Source organism: Trachurus japonicus, chromosome 1, assembly GCF_045865225.1.
Source record: "Trachurus japonicus isolate A0001 chromosome 1, Traja_1.0".
NCBI lineage: Eukaryota > Metazoa > Chordata > Actinopteri > Carangiformes > Carangidae > Trachurus > Trachurus japonicus.
The window spans coordinates 9,715,021-9,729,988 of record NC_140907.1 but is presented as its reverse complement, the minus strand read 5'-3'; the positions used below and the strand labels follow the sequence as shown (position 1 = coordinate 9,729,988).

Below are 14,968 nucleotides of genomic sequence, written 5' to 3'. Positions count from 1 at the left end.
AGGGGTTGTGCCCTCTCCAAACAGCGCCTTTCTCATTGGATTGTGGACACTATCTCTTGTGCTTACAGTGTCAACGGTCGAGCATTGCCGACGGGGGTCAGATGCCACTACACACGCGTGTCTCCACGTCCTGGGCTGCCCTCAGGGTCGTACCCCTGGATGACATCTGTATTGCAGCCTCTTGGTCATCGTTGGGTACTTTCCATTGGTTTTACCGGCTTAATGTTGCTGCTCGCCACCTGTTGGGCGTGGTCCTTTGCCCTGGGTCTTAAACCTCTCATCAGTAAGGTGGGTTGTGGGATTCTTCATGACAATGTTGGTATGTGTCATCCAGTGCTTAAAGCACCGCCTCTGACGGCCATCCGGGACTCAGAACCGTATTTACAACTGTAACTTTCGTTAGCATTAGTCCAACTCTCCATTCCTACTGTTCACCATGCATTTATATAATTATTCATATAGGCTCCACCACCAATAAGACACACGTGGAAGAAGAGGTGCGGTTTATTGTGTTTCACCAACGAGGAGCTGTCATTACGCACGACTTTTATGCACTGCTGCACTTAACCAACTCCTTTCTTCATTGCCTGAACCCAACCAAAGCGAAATTTACTTTTTTTCTTCTCTCTCAGTCTGCTGTCATCAGGAGCGGCGGCTGCAGCAGGCTCGTGCCTGTGAAGTGAGCTCAAGCCGGGTTCAGCCACACTCGAGCGGAGCGGGGGAGAGAAAAAAATGTGTATTTCTTTTACTCTGTACTCTGGGAGGGGGGCATCAGTTAACACATCTTGATGAGCATTTATGATGGTTGTGCGCGATCTGACATGATCTGGCTCCTTTCTGGCTCTCTGACTGAATATGGTGCTATTCTGGGCCGTGTGTGTGATGTGCGTTTCTGTATGTTTCTGAGAGCTCTCTCTCTTTCAGTAATTCTCGTTATTTTGCTCTCTCTCACAGAGAGAGAGAGAGTGAGAGAAAGCTGCATGCTCATATCAATGGAGGAGCTTGTCAGAAAGTAGCGATGACAGTTCGAACTAACGGGACCACCAATTGGTTCGACCTCCTATTGGTCCGTCTTGTGGTTGATTTTGTCGGAGTAACGGGAGGTCGAAACAATGGGAGGTCGGACCAATGGGCAGTTCCCAAAATGTAATATTAAGGTATACTATTTTTATGGCATTTTGTTGGTGGACATTTTTGTCCTCAACTGGTTTAAGTGTACATAAAAAGAGGAAAATGGTATTGCAAAAAAAATTAAAAATCCATTCAGATCAAGTGTGTTACTAATCAATGACATGTCCAAGCCTGGTAAAATCACCACCCAACAAATCCAGCTTGCATTCAGTATTTTGAAAATACCCCCCTTTTTGTGTGCGTTTTTAGCCATTTTTTTTCATAGGACCTACTGACATTTAAGGGGTTAAAAGTCTGAAATAAATTGAATATTTGGTATGGATCATCAGATGAGAAGTAGAATAGAAGATCTATGCAAAAAAAAAAAAAAAAAAACTGGAAAAAATATTAAGGTATACTATTTTTATGGCGTTTTGTCCGTGGACATTTTTGCCCTCATCGGGTAACAGTGTGGGCAAGTGAGGACCAGGCGTTCATGTAGATCAACATTTGTCACCTCAAACCGTGTACATTTTTTTTGTAAATATAAAAAATGTTACAATTAAAGAATGATGCAGTTCGATATGCCCCCTCTGTCCTCTGCCAGGTAAATGCAGCCATGGCGGTGAGACTGACCTGACTAGCTCAGAGATTCCTCATGATGGAATCAGCAAAGATGAGCGTCGTTTTGACAATTCGGCTTTCCATGATGCTGCTGTGACTGCAGCCACCGCTGCAAGTCTACAGAGAGGACATCTGCTCAGCTGCTGGTAACAATGACTTTCTGAGGTATGACGGCCAGATGGGAAAAATACCTACTTGCTGTACAATCTGAAAATTGAATCATGGGATGGTGACAGTTATTTTTTTTCTCTCCCAGAATGATGGGGATTGCTCGCTCATCTGTTGTGTGCTTTGTTATTGACACCACTGGCAGTATGGCTGATGACATTGAAGAAGCCAGGAATGTTGTTTATGAAATAATTGACAGCAAAAAAGGAACACAAGATGAGCCTTCTCTGTACATCCTGGTGCCCTTCAATGACCCTGGTATGAATCTTTATATCTACTGGATGTATAAGAAATCATTAGAACAGTTTTTTAATTCTTCACTGCTGAGTTGTAATACATATCATAAATTAAATACATTGTAAAATATATGGGCAAACTGTGTTAAATCTTATATAACTGCACACAGTCACAGTGGTTCTGTAATAATTAATTTTTTTTTTTGTTTTCTTTATGTAGAATTTGGTCCAATGATCAGGACAACAGACCCTGAGAAGATGAAAACAGAAATCTCTGAACTCAAAGCAGATGGAGGGGGAGATGCACCTGAGATGTGTCTGTCAGGACTTCGGGTAAAGCAATTATATTGTAACGCTGGGTGATTTACTGATGTGTGTGTAGTGTTACAGTGTGTTAAATTGAGGGAGGTGTCCACCGTAGTGAGGAGGGGCTGACAGATGTGTTCAGGGAAGGGAGGGGAAGATGTGTGTTTTTACGACAGTGTTTCCTTCGGGGGAGGAGTTTTTGTTATGCAGGGGGGGAAAAGCTTGTGAGCACGAAGGGAGACTGTTCCTGAGTTCCGAGGGTTAACCACGCTGTTTGTTGTTTTCCGGGGGACACCTCAACCTCGGGTTAGCTGTGCTTCGGCGAGGGAATAAATCTGGGCTCAGTTGAGCTAGCAACTTTGATCTCGTCTCCTCCCGTTCTTCCGTTAGCCACCCAGCTACCCCGCAACGTTACACTGGTGTCAGAAGTGTTGGACTTACCCCACATCTCCGGTAGCTGGACGGCGACGATGGAAGCTAGCGGATGGCTAATGCCGCCACCGTCGGGGGAGACGAAGGTGAAGGAGCGGCGGCCGTCTCTAGGTGGAAAAGACGAGAAGGTGCGTTTGAGTGCAGCTCGGAATGACGGAGTGGTGCGTTCGAGGCAAGCTCGGGAAGAAGTTATGTGGCGTTCAAGTGATGCTCGGACAGAAACTGAGAAGGGAATGTTCAGGCAGTGGCTAAAAGAAAGCTATGCTGAGGGGGATGGACAACGCAACAGAGCTACTGACCAAGGATGTGACAGTGAGTTTCCTGGTGAACAACCATTGCTACAGGATTCTGACAAAGTATTGCCCCTGACTCAAAATAGCCATGCACAAACCCACTATGGACCAGTTAGCTCTGTTACCGAAGGTGTTCCAGTACCATGGCCTGGTTTGGATAGCCCATTTGCTGGGGAAGCTAGCTATCAGGATGCTTTGGTTTCACAGCTAGAAACTGTTAGCATGGTGGCTAAAAAGAGTAATGGAACAGGCCCTGGTAATGTAATCAATAGTTCAAGAACACCAGTCATTCAAACACCAACCCCAGAGACTTGTTTTAGCTTGGCAGCTGACCACACTAACTACATGGGCTCACTCGCATCTGAACAGATAAGGGATAGGACAAGCTGCACTCCACATGATGGTTACTCCCCTGCAGTGGACCATGTTGGCTGTGCCCCCACCAACACTCCCCACTCGGGCCAAGTGTCTCTCCATGACCCCACTGCATTACTGACCGCTGCCCTCACACAAGCACTCACTGCAGCTATGACTGGTGCCTCCCCAGCTTCCATGGCTACAGCTCAGCAGAAGAGAGACCAAGTGAAGGCAGGGCGATATGATGGCGCTACTGATTGGGAGACATACTGGACGCAATTCCAGCTGATAGCTAGAGCCAACCAGTGGGACAAGACTGAGAGGGCCGTCCAGTTGGCCGCAGCTCTAGAGGGGGAGGCCAGAAGGGTTCTGTTGGATGTCTCAGAAATGGACATGACTGATTCTCAAGCCATAGCGTGTGCTATAGAACGGCAGTTTGGGGACCCAACGAGTAAGTCAACCGCCAGACGTCTGTTCAATGAGAGAACACGCAGAGAAGGTGAGAAACTGGGAGTCTATGCAGCGGAGCTACGCCACTTAGCTCGCAAAGCTTTCCCTGAGTTCACTGAAGATCAGAGATTTATTCTCTTGAAGGAGGCCTTCATCAGTGGCCTGAAACCTGACAGGTTGCGGGAGCAGGTGCGGCTTAGCAACGCCTTATCATGGGAAGAGGCACTGGAACGTGCTCAGGAGGTTGAACAGATCTTTACAGAGGGTGGGAATGTGAGACCCCTCCAGTCCCCATCCTCTCAGTCACCACGCCACCAACCCCGGCAACAACAGCCCCCACACCCCCAGGCCAGAGTAGAGCGCCACTGCAACAGTACCAGGTGGGAGCACCAATGGACAGAGTGGCTGTTGACATTCTTGGCCCCTTCCCCCGCACACCTCGGGGACATCGCTATGTGGTGGTAGCAATGGACTATTTTACCAAATGGCCCGAAGCAGTGGCGGTGCCAGATCAAGAGGCGGCTACTGTCTGTGAGGTGCTAATTGAGGGGATGTTTAGTCGTTTTGGGGTGCCCGCTGAGCTGCACTCCGACCAAGGGAGGAATTTCGAGGCCAAGCTGTTCATGGAAATGTGCAAGCAGCTTGGGATCCATAAGACCAGGACGACGCCTCTCCATCCCCAGAGTGACGGGTTGGTTGAGAGGTTTAATCGCACTCTGGGGGCACAGCTAGCGCTGGTAGTAGCAAAGGATCAGAAGGACTGGGATCTGCAGTTACCCCTAGTCTTATTGGCTTGCCGCTCAGCGACACAGGAGACCACGGGATGCACACCAGCCCTATTGATGTTGGGTAGGGAGCTCAGGACCCCACCCACTCTGGCGTATGGACGCCCGCCAGATACCCCCCAAGTACCAGCTGGTCCAGAGTATGCTACCCAGCTAAGACAGAGGCTGGAGCAAGCACATGAGTTTGCGCGGGGACAAGCTGAGACTGCAGGGGCCCGACAGAAGAGAGCCTATGATCTGCATACAAGAGGGACTCACTTCAAAGCGGAGGACCTGGTGTGGGTCTATGCCCCAAAGCGGACCAAAGGGAAATCCCCCAAGCTGCAGAGTAACTGGATCGGGCCCTGTCGGGTCTTGGAAAGAGTCGGGGAGGTAGTCTACAGGGTGAGGCTGACAGGGAGAGGCCGGGTTGTGGTGATACACCGCGATCGTCTAGCACCCTACCGGGGAGTGAATCAACCAAGCTTCGGGCAGGATCGTCGATCCTCACCACCTGTTCAGACACCTCCTGCGGAGGGAACCCCAGCTCCACAGTGCTTTCCAAGGGGGCACCGACATTCAGCTGACGTTCTGGAGAGAGATGTGCAAGTCACGCCGCTTGGAGCGGTTATTCCCACGCAGGATTTCGGGGAGGGCAGAACCCCCCGACCCAGAAGGCAACGCAGAGTTCCCCAGCGTTATTTGGACTGAAAGTTGGCTCCTCGGGGCGAGGAGATTTAGAAAGGGGGGGGCAGTGTAACGCTGGGTGATTTACTGATGTGTGTGTAGTGTTACAGTGTGTTAAATTGAGGGAGATGTCCACCGTAGTGAGGAGGGGCTGACAGATGTGTTCAGGGAAGGGAGGGGAAGATGTGTGTTTTTACGACAGTGTTTACGTCGGGGGAGGAGTTTTTGTTATGCAGGGGGGAAAAAGCTTGTGAGCACGAAGGGAGACTGTTCCTGAGTTCCGAGGGTTAGCCACGCTGTTTGTTGTTTTCCGGGGGACACCTCAACCTCGGGTTAGCTGTGCTTCGGCGAGGGAATAAATCTGGGCTCAGTTGAGCTAGCAACTTTGATCTCGTCTCCTCCCGTTCTTCCGTTAGCCACCCAGCTACCCCGCAACGTTACAATATTGTCACATTGTAAGTGGAATGGTTGTTGAAAGGAAGCTTTTGAGGATATTTTAGATGTATTTGTGGTGCTTGTTTCCTCAGCTGGCTCTCACTGGTGCCCCAGCTTACTCCGACATCTACGTTTTTACTGATGCCACAGCCAAAGACATCGCCCTCAAAGACACCATTGTTGCTCTCATCAGGAGCACCAAGTCAAAAGTAAATAATGATCAACACCAGTGATTATCTATGTTCACTCGGTTTATCTACAGTATGTACATATAACTTTAAAAGATGTTTCTAATTTCCACAGGTGTCATTCTTAATAACCAATACAATAACGAGGCGTCGTCGTTCCCTCCAAAGTGCTAGCTTAGATGACTACAAGGAGCTGGCTCTGGCCTCTGGAGGCCAGGCCATCCAGGTGACCAAGGCACAGCTGCCTCAGGCAACAGACGTCATCCTTGACACCTCTACCTCAGCTCTGGTAAGACTCAGCAGGTGTTTGGTGGTTGGACCAGTTTGAAGAATCAAAAGTGTTCTTCTCTGAGAGGGGCCTGGCTGCAAACCTCCAGCGTGGGACTGCTTCCGTTACAGGCTCCACTCTCAGGCCGCCTCCACTGTCAGGCCTGGAAATAACACACTTTTTTGCGTCTCCAAAAGGACTTGATTACCACCATGGCAACAGTACTGTAAGTATGAATGCACGGGTTGCATTACCGTTTTACTAGCCGCTTTTATTAGTAGGGTATGTACTGTATATATCTCACGCAAATTACTGAATGAATGTTATGTGGGTGGGCTGTTGACGCTCAGGTTATTTGTTGTCTAAATGAAGATGAAATAAGGATTTAGTTTGTCTTTACAGTCCATAAAAGTCACCTCAATAGCTCCCCTGGTAGATGGTCCGCAACAAATAGCCTCTGCAGTTTTTTACTGGAGTGGCACGGGTTCGAGTCCAGCCTGCTCTCTTGGTTGACTTTCGAATACAATAGGGTTTCTTTTTTAAAATTTCATTCCAGATGGTATATTTTAGTTTATTTTTGTACCATTAATAAGTATACCATATAAAAGACTTGGGTGGAATCATGTAATGTAGACTAAATAATGTATTTATCTTCAATAATTTTTATACATGAGATGCTGAGGCAATGAAAAAATCTTAGATTAATTATGTTAATTAATATGTTAGTTGATTTCAAATAACTAACCTCCTTATTTAGGTACGTTAGGCCTGCTGTTAAACTATTCAACGATAAATATGAGAGGTGTTTTTTTTCCTTTTCTTTTTTGGACAAATAAAAGACTGGAAGACTGTCCAATCAACAAGTTAAATGTTTTTCTATTAACTTATGTTGCTAAATATTGACAGAGTTTCTACCCCAATTTGACAGTTAATGTAATGCAATAATAATGTTGCTGAGAGACACGCGTTACAGTGTTGATTAATTATATAAATCAACGACAAAGGCACTTCCTCCAAAAGTGTCTACGCAGTTTTATTTGGAAGTTTCTTGTGTGCACTTCCTGTCCCGAGCGTCCAGACAGTGGAGGTGGCCTGAGAGTGGAGCCTGCAATGAAACCCCGCTCTGGTCTTTGCATTGCTGCATCTCCATCCATTTTACTGTATCCATTGTAAACAATTCATCTCACCTAAATTTATTTAATTGCACTATACATCCTGGTTTTTTTTTTTATAGTAGTGTCATGTTAATTGTCTCTTTTTTTAGTTTTATTGTCTGTTGGTTTCTGTTTGGATATGTTCCAATTCGTGTGCTGATTTTTGTGTTTCTTGTATTTTCCTGCTTTTATGAATTATGTTCCTTATGTCCTTGTTGTTCATTTTAATGGCTACAGTCGAAAATCAGCCTTTGGCTAACATTGGCACCTTTACGTTTATTAGTGTTTATTAATGTTTATTAATGTGCACTGTCCTCCTTAAATAAAAATAAAAATAAAAAAGCAGCCCTACGTGACATCGGATGTCTGCAGCCAGACCCTCTTCCCCTCTACCCCCCTTCTCTTGCTCTCTAACCCCAACCCTCACTGCATTAGGTTACAGTTCTTCAGCGAGCAAGGAACCCTGCGAAGGAAGAGACTTTCTCCTTTGCACTGGATGAATCTCTTCGCCACATCACCATATACATCACAGGAACATCCATTACTTTCACACTGACCAACCCTGCAGGTAGCAGTCCAGTCTCGAAGCAATGTTTTAAAAATGTGTTATTTTTCCATCTTTCTTAGACGTAGACTTTTGTCTCTTTATGATGAATAATACATGGTGAAAACCCCCAGGTGTGAGCCAGAGCAACACTGAGGCCACTGGTAAACTGGGAACCATTCAGACAGTGGGCAACCTGAGAAGAATTTGTCTCAACGCTGACAAGCAGACAGGAATGTGGAAGATCAACATTAAGTCCACCCAACCATACACACTTAAAGTCACAGGTCTTGTCCTTTGCTTGATCTGTACAAGCTGCAAATTTATTCTCTCTGCAGTCACGATATCAGTGTGTGCTTGTGTTTCCAGGTCAGAGTACCATTACATTTATCTATGACTTTGTGGAAAGCTTCAAGGGACCTCACCCAGGATTTGCAGTGATCAGTGGGCGTCCAAAAGCAGGTAATATAATAATCAGTTTTTGTGTGTCAGTTGTACATTTGATATGTTCTGGACATTTTCTTCAAATTTAATAATACTATAAATAACATGCAGTCAAATTTCCACTGTTTTGGTTGCTTTATTTTTCTCTATGGAGCTCCCTCTACAGCCTCAGAGTGCATATTTTCACTGTCATAAAAACTCAGCGCTGACCCCCAATTTCCGTCTCCGCTTCGCCTCTGTTGCGAGCACCGGAGCAATTTGCTCCCATTCAAGTCAATCAGAGCATTTCCACCGTGTGCGCTCCATCTCCGCTCCATCATAGCTCTGGTGGTCCATGTCGTATACTCTTACATCGCCCTACACAGTAAGTCAAATGCACAGAGCAGCCAGTAAACAATGTATTCTCTTGTATATTATAACAAGAGATTACGGATTACTGGGCTTATTTTTGTCATAGTACCGTAAAAAAAAGTCCATGTTCCTGGGACACCGGGTGGAAGGTGCTGATTTTGCAAGGTTGGTTTTTGGCCAAGAGAGCCTAGGGGGAAGGCAGACAGCCTCCGTTCTTCCTGTAACAAGTCATTTAACCCTCACAATTGCCCCGAAGCTGTTTAATTAAGGTGGAAATCTTGCATAGTTCCTCTTTAATATTTACACAATATTACAGTTTGTTGTTTGTAATGATCAGTAACATACACCTGTACCTTAAGAATAAGCTCATGAGGCTAATCAGTGTTTTTCTTACAATGGATTGCATGGCTGACATTTCACCTATTGGTTATTTTTTTTGTACAACCCATGCCAACCCTCTTGGAATTTACTTTTGAAACAATCACAACCACTTTTGTCCATAAAAATGAATTTTACACTCATTCCTGTCCCTACTTTTCTTCTCTCCTCTCAAAACCCAGGCCAGCCAGCCTCCTTGATGGTCACAGTAATGGGAAGTAGAGGTCCGTCCTCAATGACTGTTGGAAGCATTGGCCTCGTGACTGTGTCTGGTCCTGAAACTATGAGCAATAGCACAGTGACTGACATGGGTAGCGGGTCCATTCTGGTGACTGTTGACAAGGTCCCTGAGGGGGAGTTTCTCGTCATTTTGAAAGGAACAGACAAAGTGTCAAACACTGAATTTCAGAGGCAGTCCACCACCCAGATGTCAGTCTCCAAAGTGAATATCCAGGTCTGTATCTTCACATCCTCCTCACAACCTGTGAATCCATTTGTGCAGCTTCTATTTGATGATCATTTACAGAAAACAAGGAGTAGCAAAGAAATGGGCTTACTGAATGTAAATACTCAAATAAATCCAACTGCGTTTCCTTTTTGAAGAATTACAATGATATATCACTTATTCACATTTTTCTTTCCCTCGTTCTTTCTTCCAATTTCTCTTCAGGCTGTGGTGGACCGCAGTGTGGAGCCAGGACAGGAATTCAGGCTCCCCTTTAGTGTAATGACCCAGGGCTCTGGTGGTCAGTACCAAATCAGTGCTAGAAATGACAGAAACCTCCCCATGAAATACCCAGAAAGGTGAGAAGCAACTAAAAATAGTTATTTCATAAATGTCCTTATCAATACTGACGGGTATCATTTTGGAAAAATACTAACCCTCACAGAGCACAGGTCAAGGAGAAGAAATGGAAAACACTCTGTGCATTATGAACTGATATATATTCGTGTAATTGGAGACAGATTCGGTTGGCTTGGTGCAAACACTGGAAATTGAGGAAACACAAGCCTGGATTAGCTACTTTCTGATGGTAACTAGAGCACTGGAAAAGAGAGTAACGACATGCATTGGTCCAATGGAAGCGCCTCCTGATGGAGGAATATGGGTATAGCAAAGGCGCCCAAGAACAAGCAAGTGAGCAAGTGCGGTATTTTCAATAATTTAAGGATATTTATTAGGGGTGTAACGGTATATGTATTCGTCCCGTGCCGTCACGGTACGGGGGTCACGGTTCGGTGCACACAGTCACACGACGAAAACGTCTGAATGAATATTAAAAAAAAAAAAAAAAAAAGTCGAGTCCTCACTCGAATCCAGGTGGCGGTAATGAGCCTCGAAGCTGCCTGCAGCCGTCATAGCAGACGAAGAAGAGAAGTGATGAGAGAGTGAAGTTAGAGGAGGAGAGCTGTCTGCTTCATTCATGTCACCGTGGCTTCTCAATGAAACAAACGGCGGCGGCGGCGGCGGCGGCGGCTCGCGACCATAATACATCCATGCTCGCGACCGGTCCACCGGACAAGTCCGTCGGCGATGTTTCACGGATGCGCGGTGCGTCGCTAGAAACGCATCAAACACGTAGCGCATGTTCACCCGCCTCCCCTCCCTCCCTCCCTGCCTCATGTCAATCACTGGTGCAAGGAAAAAGACAAGTTGTGTGCAACAACTTATCCCGCTGCTTTAAGCCTCTTGACATGAACACAGAGAGGTGAGGAGAAAAGGAGACCGCACACTATCAGGCACATTTTGTCTGATGAAGGGCTGACGCCCGAAACGTGTGAGTGACATTAAACTGTCACGGGAGCTTTTAACTAGTGTGCGGTCTCCTTTTTTCCTTACCTGTGTCTTTCTTGGTGGTCCAGCACCTAGTCTTCAGTTTTTTGGGGGATGTGCGTGTAGCTGCCTAATATGTTTTATGAACACAGGCAGGACCAGAAACATCACCAAAGTAACTGCTAGTCTAATTTAACTGTGTAAACCAACATTGATGTCAGTTTATTGTTTTGTTTTTTTAATAATATTTTTTTAATAATAATAATAATTTAATAATTCGAATAATAGTTGCCAGTTGTCAAGTGCACGTTTTTTTTCCTCTAGAATTAATGAATGGCATTATAACACTCCTAATGCACTTGTTTTATTTTGTATTCTTTTTTCTTTTAACTTTTATAACACAAGACAGATTTTAGTTTTACATTCAATTAGTGTCTGTTGTACCGAAACCGTACCGAACCGTGACCCCTGAACCGAGGTACGTACCGAACCGTGACTTTTGTGTACCGTTACACCCCTAATATTTATAGATCACCCACATTAATAGCATCATAGAGGACCCTTTACAGATAAACATAAACACATAAGATGTATAACCAGCAAGTAACAGGTGTGTGCCAGGGTGATTGAAAGAGTATGTGTGGTTGTAAATGAGCGAGTGAGTGAGACTGTGTGTGTGCGAGCATATGCAAAGAAGCAACACATTTCTCTAGCATAATAACCTTAACAAACCCCCCAGAAGTCACTTACACCCATAACAGAATCCCCACATTGATATGACTCCTAACATTCATATTTGTCAAACCAATCACCTGTATAGTGACAAACAATAACTTATTTTTCCATCTCTAGTGGAGAGATGTAGCTCTAGCTGCTTACCTTAGCACAAAACATCAGGTTGTGACCTAAAATGGCCGCAACCAATAAAGAAGAAGGCCACAGACAGTACTAGAACAAAACAACAAGCGGGCACCTCCAGAGGCCTGTACTGCGAAGCCAGTTTAGTGGGTTAGCGAGGTATGTTGAGTGTAAAGCCAGCCTCTCCTGTACTGCGAAGGTGGCTGTCTTTTAACGAGGCTAGATCACCATGGTAACTTATGCTTAGCTCATAACCTGGTCCCGACCAGGTTTTGTTCAGAGTTTAATCATAAAACCGGCTATAAAAGCGCCGCTGTTTCACTATTTTAACTCATTTACAGCTGGCGGCACCTTTACTTTGAAAGTCCAGTGGAGCTGGATCAGAACGGAGCGTTTGTACGGAGGGAGAGATCAGCTGATCCGCTGCTGTTGACTTTCTCTCTGAGCGTCTCCGCCGAGAGTTGTCTCCGCCTCCTCACCCGTTGAGCTGAGCGTCAGGAGCTCATTATATATTAGACTATAGCCTATATTTTACTTTTATATAGGTACAGTCAGTCACGACTGATAGAAGTTGTCCGCTCGCAGCAGGACAGATAATCAGATGGATAATCGGTAAAGTTAATAATTTCACTTATTGTGGCCGTGAATAAATTAATTCCGATGTGTCGCCTGTTATATTTCAGTGTTGCCCAAACGCAAATCTTGAATGAGTCTCCGCTGTTTTCACATTTAAAAAGGTCTTAGTTTATGAGATTTGCTTGTAGCTACAGAAGCACCTAAAAAAAAAACCTCACTGTAACCTATTCAGCCTCGCTTCCAATAAAACACACACTCGCATTATAATTGCGATCAGTGAAATATATAACAATATAACAATTTAAAATGACAGTTGATGTTGCTCTAGTTTATATGGATAAAGCTTCATATTTAAAAGTAGCGCAAGAGCTGTCAGAAAAATTAAAAGCAGCCTCCTCTTGTCATATTTGCAGCAACACTGTTGCTTCATGCTTTTTTTAAATATCGCTCATACTCTCTCCATTAAAACAATTGCACTCGTCTTGGCTGAAATCAGCCCGTTGTGGATCAATTTCGTGCGGAAGTAGAATAATATGACGTCAAACGCCCCCTTTTATGTGAACGCGCGCAGAGCACAAAGCTGAGAACCGGACTTGACTAATTAAGTTGATAACCACCGTCACAGTACCGTTTAGCTCTGATTGCGGACTTGAGGGTTTGTTGAGCTGCATCTTGAGCACAAAGCCTTGGTATGTTGAGCCTCCTTCGCAGTACAGGCCTCTGGAGGCTCCTTGGATAAGTTCACCTCCTTACATAATAAACAAATTATAAGTATAATTTGATATGATTTTTAAATTTGAATCAAAATCACATCTGTGAATTGTACACACACAGATACATTTCCTATAACTAAGAAGGGTATTTTTTTCTGTTCTCTTGACAGCATCACCCTGACAACCGGATTATATTCTAATAATTCACTGACCATTACGCCACCTGCCAACACACCATCAGGCACTGATGTCACTCTGACTTTGGAAGCCAAGTCGTCCAGTGGCGCCGACACCAATTACATTGTTCTGAGAATGTCTGTTGTTAAAAAGGTAACCAGTCACATCCTGGATTAGTTGAAGGGAGTGTAATTAAGTTTTTGGACATTTATGCAAAGGTTATACAGCTATTATGCATTATCTAAAGTTAATGTACATGTATCCCTTTGCTTTTTCTGTTCTCTGTCCAGATTACAGATTTTGTTGGTCCTTTGTGTGAAGTGGTGAGTGTGCTGGCTGATGATTGCCCTCAAGATGTGTCTCAGTGTGGACCTTTCCAGTGGGAGCTCTCGGCCAACCTTACTGATGCAAACGGCACTGGGATTGAGAGAATCTGGCTGCAACAGGGTGATGGAACCCTCTCATACACATCTCTGAGTGTTCCTGGTGTCCAGGCGAAATACAATGCCTCCTGCTGCTCTCAGATTGTTGAGTTTGTAGCTGTGGATAAAGTTGGCAATGTGGGAAAATGCTACCAATCCATTGTTCGTTCAGGTGGCCCACCTGCCTCAACTCTGTCATTGTCACTGTTGTGCCTGCTTTCTCCTTTTGTAGTGCGGCCTTGAAGTTAGCATCAGGCACAGTGTTAATAATTTTACTGCGCAGGGTTTGTAGCTTAACTATGCTACATTTTTGCCTTAAACAGCTTTGGAATGATTGTGATGGTTTAAAGATGGTTTAACTTGTTACGAGGGATAATGGAGGCTCTCTGCCTTCTGTCTCTTGGCTGAAAAACAACTTTGCAAGATCGGGACCACCGCCCCGGTATCCCAGCTCTCGTCTCTGCGCACCGCAACAGAAATGCACCCCGTAATCTCTTGTTCATGACAGATAAAACTACATAAATATGCACATTGTAACATTGTTTATGATATATAACGTTATGTACCACTCTATTGATTGATTTCTTGTTGGCTTCGATTTCTTGTTAACACCACATGCGTAACTTACTTCTGCTTTGCTCAACCACACAGTCTGAATATAAAGATGATTATGCCTCTCTAAAACATGTTAGACTGCATTAGTTACTACCCGCAGTCAGAGGGATGAAGCAGCAGTACATCTACATCTGTTATCATGGTAAACATATCTTCTATGTGTTCGCATTTCTGTAGTTTTAGCAGGTTCTTGATTAGCTTTTGACTTTGTTTTATTGCTCAGACTCAAAGTAACTATGAGCGGAGTTCACGTCAAACACACACACACACACACACACTGTAACCCTGCATCAACAGGAGCCTTTGTACATGTTCTTCATGCTGTAGATGAGCCAACATATGAGACGTGTTACCACAGAATAAATGTCACAAGTGTTCACAGTCAGAGTTTTCTCCTCCTCTTTCTTACCGTCGGATCATAACACATTACGAACTGACCGGGCCGGACTCATCTCATGAACCGCTCCACATGTTCACCAACACTTTATTTAGCATCGGCTCCATTTCACCACATTTCCTCCATCTTTTCCAACTTTCACTTTGAAATTGTTCCCTTTTTAGCTTAAGCTGCTGCAGCTCAAACTAACTGCTCACGACATGAGGCGGTGTATCAGACGGCAGAGTGTGATATCAAGGAAATACGA

At 44.9% G+C, this 14,968-nt stretch overlaps 1 protein-coding gene and 1 pseudogene across 2 annotated transcripts in view; both read left to right on the top strand.

The window, feature by feature from the left end:
* The window catches only part of LOC146991368 (von Willebrand factor A domain-containing protein 7-like), a 30,812-nt pseudogene extending 16,860 nt beyond the window's left edge, over positions 1-13,952 (top strand). The window contains exons 6-17 of the transcript XR_015034560.1: positions 1,718-1,899; positions 1,991-2,160; positions 2,359-2,471; positions 5,955-6,071; positions 6,166-6,339; positions 7,908-8,040; positions 8,151-8,303; positions 8,386-8,478; positions 9,372-9,643; positions 9,860-9,993; positions 13,281-13,440; positions 13,578-13,952. The product of XR_015034560.1 is annotated as a von Willebrand factor A domain-containing protein 7-like (transcript). The remainder of the gene's footprint in view (positions 1-1,717; positions 1,900-1,990; positions 2,161-2,358; positions 2,472-5,954; positions 6,072-6,165; positions 6,340-7,907; positions 8,041-8,150; positions 8,304-8,385; positions 8,479-9,371; positions 9,644-9,859; positions 9,994-13,280; positions 13,441-13,577) is intronic.
* LOC146991365 (von Willebrand factor A domain-containing protein 7-like) overlaps positions 1-14,968 on the top strand; it is a 138,613-nt gene that overhangs the window by 41,179 nt on the left and 82,466 nt on the right. The gene's annotated exons all lie outside the window — the stretch shown is intronic.